This window comes from Balearica regulorum, chromosome 3 (genome assembly GCF_011004875.1).
Source record: "Balearica regulorum gibbericeps isolate bBalReg1 chromosome 3, bBalReg1.pri, whole genome shotgun sequence".
Taxonomy (NCBI): Eukaryota; Metazoa; Chordata; class Aves; order Gruiformes; family Gruidae; genus Balearica; species Balearica regulorum.
In genome coordinates, this window is record NC_046186.1 from 60,396,458 (window position 1) to 60,403,047 (window position 6,590).

Below are 6,590 nucleotides of genomic sequence, written 5' to 3' on the forward strand. Positions count from 1 at the left end.
GGCGTTACCAAAGGAGGAGGTCTGCCCAATAATGACATCTGGGGCAGAGGAGAAATTTGTTTATAAATCTTCTGTTTCTGATCTACTTCATTATGTTCATTTAAGTTCCTGTGCTCCAGTTTGGAGCAGTTTGGAAATCAGTTCTCCAGGAGTTCTGGAAACACTCACAAAATGGTTGACCCCCCTTTGATTTGGGTTGATTTAGGGTGACCCACATTTAAAAGATTCCCATCACACCAATCTTAATAAAACTTTCTCCTGAAGTGTAATTAGCAAGTCTGTACGAACGAGATTAGTGTTGTCTAATAAAACTGATAACTTAATGCCTGCCCTGTGTTCCCATCTGATGCCTCAGCTGGCAAGACATTCCTCTCTGTAGCCATCACCCCTAGGATTAGTTACCAGCTGATTAAATCTCAGGAAAGCCCTTGTATCCTATGGATTGGGTGCTAGCCATGCTCCCTGCAAGCAGGTGTGGGAGCAGATATTTTCTGCTGATGGAGGGTTATGCCTTTGCAACTGTGCAGATTGCCATGAGTAGTAGCACCAGAGATGCAAGCCACAGATGGTGACAAGGGGATGCAGCTGTCTGCATGAGGCTTAGTATCCCTGAAGCAGCTGCACTGGGAATTTGGTAGATGTAGCATGGCTTATGTGTGCTGAGTGCTCTCCTTTAATCCTTCTGCCTTCACCTTATCTTTGCTCATTACAGTATTATTACAAATTATGAGCATTGCTAAAGCACTAACAATATGGCAACCTGTTGACATAACCCCTATGTCCTGTGTTCTCTGGGTTCCTGGCCTAAGGTAGACTACACTCTGCATTCATTGCTAATTATTACTTCTCTTGTCTTTGTTTGTTTTGTTTTCGCTTTACTTTCCACTTTGAGTAGGAACAATCTTTTGGGTGTCAAGAGCCTTGTGCAGGAAGGGTAAATAGCATTTTAAATGGTATCCCATGATTTTTAAAAAGGGAAAAAGGAAGACCCGGGGAACTACAGGCCAGTCAGTCTCACCTCTATGCCTGGAGAGATCATGGAGCAGATCCTCCTGGAAACTATGCTCAGGCACATGGCAAATAAGGAGGTGATTGGTGACAACCAACATGGCTTCACTAAGGGCAAATTGTGCCTGGCAAATTCGGTGGCCTTCTGTGACGAGGTTACAGCATCGGTGGATAAGAGAAGAGTGACAGACATCATCTACCTGGATTTGTGCAAAGCATTTGACACTGTCCTGCACAGCACCCTTGTCCCTAAATTGGAGAGACAGGGATGTGACAAGCAGACCACTCAGTGGATGAGGAATTGGCTGGATGGTCGCACTCAAAGAATTGTGGTCAACGGCTCAATGTCCAAGTGGAGAACAGTGATGAGTGGTGTTCCTCAGGGTTGGTACTGGGACTGGCACTGTTTAACATCTTTGTCGGTGACATGGACAGTGGGATCGAGTGCACCTTCAGCAAGTTTGCCGACGACATCAAGCTGTGTGGTGTGGTTGACACGCTGGAGGGAAGGGATGCCATCCAGAGGGACCTTGACAGGCTGGAGAGGTGGGCCCGTGCGAACCGCATGAAGTTCAGCAAAGCAAAGTGCAAGGTCCTGCACATGGGTTGGCGCAATCCCAAGCACAGCTACAGGCTGGATGGAGAATGGATTGAAAGCAGCCCTGAGGAGAAGGACTTAGGGGTGTTGAGTGATGAAAAGCTCAACATGAGCTGGCAATGTGCACTCGAAGCCCAGAAAGCCAACTGTGTTCTGGGCAGCATGCAAAGAAGCGTGACCAGCAGGTCAAGGGAGGTGATTCTGCCCCTCTACTCTGCTCTGGTGAGACCCCACCTGCAGTACTGCGTCCAGCTCTGGGGGCCCCAGTACAGGAGAGACATGGAGCTGTTGGTGAGAGTCCAGAGGAGGCCACGAAGCTGATCAGAGGGCTGGAGCACCTCTCCTATGAGGACAGGCTGAGAGAGTTGAGATTATTCAGCCTGGAGAAGAGAAGGCTCCGGGGAGATCTAATTGCAGTTTACCAGTACCTGAAGGGGGCCTACAAGAAGGAGACCTGGAGAAGGCCTGGAGAAGGACTGTTTACAAGAGCAAGTAGTGACAGGACAAGGGGTAATGGGTTTAAGCTGAAGGAGGGTAGATTTAGATTAGATGTTAGGAAGAATTTTTTTATGATGAGGGTGGTGAGGCACTGGAACAGATTGCCCACAGAAGCTGTGGCTGCCCGCTCCCTGGAAGTGTTCAAGGCCAGGGGCTTTGGGCAACGTGGTCTAGTGGAGGGTGTCCCTGCCCATGGCAGGGAGTTTGGAACTAGATGATGTTTGAGGTCCCTTCCAACCCAAACCATTCTATGATTCAATGATTATATGACACAAGAACATGATGCAAGGTTTAATTATTGAACTCAGTCCCTTTTGAATCTATCATTGAAGCCAGAAGACAAGGGTAAAAGATAACCTTGATGGAATACTTAAATTCCAGTTATTATTTAAACTATGTTCTATTTTGCACAGAGTGAAATTGAGGATATCCTTATACCTTTCAATTTAATTTCCACTGCACTCTTAGTGTTTCTTTTTTATTCCTCTGCTTTGTTTCTTCCAATCATTTCCAAATTTGTTCCTCAAGATCCTTATCCCATCTTCTTTTCCATTGCATTCATTTATTTGATTAGCTATTAATAAATCCTTTATCTCTTATAATTCTCTGTGTCATCATTAATGCTTTAGCATTAGCACAGAAATTGTACAGTAAAACTTCTCTTGCTATTGAAGCAAGTATTTTTCTCTGAAGCATCCGTGCAGAATTTAGATTACTACTCACATTATATCTAAAGGCAGCTTGATCTCCTGCTGGTGTATTGCAAACTCTCTGGAGGGAACTGGATCTTGTTCCCCAACATTCCTGATTTTGGGGGAACTGACAGGCCAGTTAGGTCCCTATTGTCATGTGAAGGAGCTCACAAGGATACTTTAATTTGTAGCCTGGTAGAAATTGTCATTTTTTATGCTGTATCACCTGGGAGCAACAGAGGTACAGTACAGTGCCATCTCAGTGTTATCTTTTCCCAACTCCTGCCTGACCGGAGTTTGCTAGCAGGCACCTAAGTGGATCTAAACTATTTCCAGACTGGGAATTCTCCAGGGATATTAGCTTTGGTTCTGGACCAAGGTGCAAAAGACATAGAATATCTCTGAATCAGTGCTGTAGGAGAGGTCAGGAAGAGGAATAGGTAAGGATGCACGGAGTAATAGAATTTGCTTATAATATTATTTATTTAGCATTTTTTCAAATTCCTTTGGGAAACAGAAAACATTAAACATAGAGATAATTCCAGAGAAATGAGAAGGATTGTATTTTAAACGTTCTAAATTCATGAGAGGTTTGGGGAAGGGAAAGAAATGAAAACTGTTCACACAGAGAATATATCAAGTTGCATCAAAGAGAAGCTTGAATTACTGCTTGTGCAAAACTCTAGAAAATGTTTACAGGCAATGTTATTCTTCCATCAGATGATTTCCCCTGCTTTGCCTTCCCCTTCTCTTCTTCTGAGCTTTTTCCTTTCTATAATCTTTCATTTCCTTTTTACTTGCTCTCAACTTCTCACTTTTTGCTAGTGCCCAGTTTTCCTCTTCCTCTCCCCTTTTGCCTTTTTTGTTGCATTTGCTCTATCTTTACTTTCTCTCCCATACGCCTTTTTTTTTCTTTTGTATCACTTGCTGCTTCCCTCTCTATATAGTTATTTAGCTAATCCATTCCCCTAGATCTCTTTATATTTCTATCTTAAAAGACAAAAGAGCTAAGTGGGAAAGGCAGCTTTCAGTTAAATATTTATGCTGTGTAATGGGCTGCTTGCTGTGTTATACACCTTCATGTTATCCCAGCACAAACTGGCAGAGGAGATAAAATGAAGGATGAAGGAGAACAAAAAAGAAGTGTTGACTGTCAGGATCCCCATGAAGGCATGTTACAGTGAACAGTATTAACCTAGAGGGCTTTCTTGGGATTCCCTTCTGGGTTAATCTCTGCTCTGAGTATTTGCTTTGCAACTGTACAATGAAGATTTTGGAATTTCCCTCCCTCAAAGAGGCAGTGTGAAGACAAATACATTAGAAGTTTGAGGAGTAACCACATAAAAAAGGTAATGACTCCACAGAAGAATGAAAAACAGTTAACGTCAAAGTGGCAACAGCTTGACAAATACTTAAGCAGTGGACAAAAATGCTTGAGTGGTTTTCAAACTGTGTGTTTTCAAATTCATTGCAAACTACTACAGAGCACAATAAATTTTCCAACATTTTATTTCTCATATGAGCTCTTGGGACAACTAAATCTCAGCATACTATCAAAATATTTTTGAGATACATTTCCTTTTCTACTCAATTTTGGAAGATAAATGTTTTCTAAGACCGATATATCATCCAGATAATTAATAATAATACAGAAGAACTGGATAAATGATTTCTAGAAATCAGCTATCATTTTTTAAAATGCTGTAATTCTGAAAAGAAATACTGAAAATTGAAACTTGATTTAATGAAGCATTTGCCAGATGTCTTATTTGTTTCTGTTTTGTACAACCATATTTAATGCAAAGTGAATTTTGTACATGTAATTCAGAATTCACTTCACAAAATAAAAATGAAGTGAATTCTAAAGGAGAAAGAGTTAATGAAATAGTGTAAGCCTCAAGAACTTCTTTCAATAGCTCCTCTGACATATCTCTAACATTTCAGTAGCATCTACAGGGAAAACCTTTATCTTACTGTTGGAAAAAGAGAAAAGATGTGATAATGTGGAAAAGAACCTCCAGTTATGAAGTAAAGTGACAACCAAGCTTGGGTGTAAAAGTAAATTAAGCATTGTGAACGGACTGTAGACGTTAGAGCCTTGGTCCACTGAAGTCAATGATTATACTCCTACTGAGTCACTGAGAGTGAGGTTTTCACCCTAACTTCAGATTTAAGCTTTTGAAAGCCTTCATAAATAAACACTTGAAGTTCCTCAGTTTACCTGCAAGAGATACCTCAGTTGAGCTTATATTTTAATTTTAGAGTAATCTGATTGACTTAAATCTGTGTAACTAGTTAGAACTAGGAATTCAGGGTTTGGTGTTGACAATGCGATCCCTATAAAATGAGAGAAGCATTTTGAGCGATGCCTGTGATATTCTTCCTGAAAGGAAACAGGTTCCTTTACTCATACTTTTGCTGGCACAACAAATGAAGCAAGACTGTTTGAAAATGTTTTATTTCAGCACATAATTTGTTCCTTAGCATTTTCTTCATGTTCACCACTGTTGGTTGTTTGCTTTCAGAATTAATTTTGACAAAGCACCGTCATATTACAATGAATAATCCAAGAGTGGCCAAAATAATAGATCAGTATTTAGTCAGTCTTTTACTTTTCTAGCTTCAGTGATTCTAATGATTGGTAGTATAACTTTAGTGACAAAAATTCCCAATCATCATTATAAAGATAAATACAGTGCCTCCTGGTTTGTAATTACTGGTAATAGTAATACCACCTTTCTACATTCTCTGAACATATTATATAAATGGTATTTTAATGTCTAATATAGACAGTTGCAAATATTTTATGTACATTATTAATGGAATTTTGCTATTGGAAAGTACTCAGAAATAACTCTATAGCTAAAAATATGCAATTGTGTGTTTCAGGAAATTAAATCCAGTGAGTCAGCCTTATAGCATAAATAGTTATTTTTGCCTTTATCATGTGCTGAGCACCACATTCAGGCTTGAACTGTAGGGTGTATACGTGTATCTCTGCCTTTCTGAGTTGGAAGGTTCATTTAATCTTGATCCCAGAAGAAAGTTTCTCATGAAGATGTCTGGCCATGGCCTTTAAGGGCAGCTCATACAGCTTTTGTGCCCCACAACAATGGCACACTTTAAAATTGCTGAGTGCTGGTCACAAAAAGGGAGTCTTGAACTACGTTTTCTCTCTTATTCTAGTGGCCTCTGCTAAGTGACATCTTGAGGCCTTGCAACTGAATGACCTTCCTTTCACTTTTGTGCCTTTACAGTTGTATTTACTTGTTAATCGTAGTCCTTGCTGTTCCCTGATGTTAACTGAGATTATGTAAATGATTAAATAATGACAATAACAGTACATGTCTTATAAAACATGAATCATCTCCCCTTGTAGGAAAGAGCTTGTTTAAGTCAGAGAGCATGATTGTGGGGGGAATGACCATCTTTGGCTCAAAAGGAATAGGCATTGGCTTCTTGAAAAGGCTGAAAGGAAGTCCAACTAAAACCAGTTTTAAATCATACTGATGAGCCAGGGAATTCCTAAAACTGCCATGCAAACAAACCACTTATCCCGTTTCCAAGCTTTCCTCAACAGCAAATGCACTGAGGCAATTCCAAGAGTTTCTGAAGAGTTAAAGACAAAACACATTAAGTAAAAGTAGGAGATAGGGAAAAAATGGTCAATTATTTGTGGAGAGTTTTTAAGTAAAGTAGCTGAAAGAAATTTTACAAAACCCTTTGGACAACCTCCCTCTGTCCTCAGAAATTTATATAGGATAAATAGAACAAATACTGTTCCTGCATGTTTG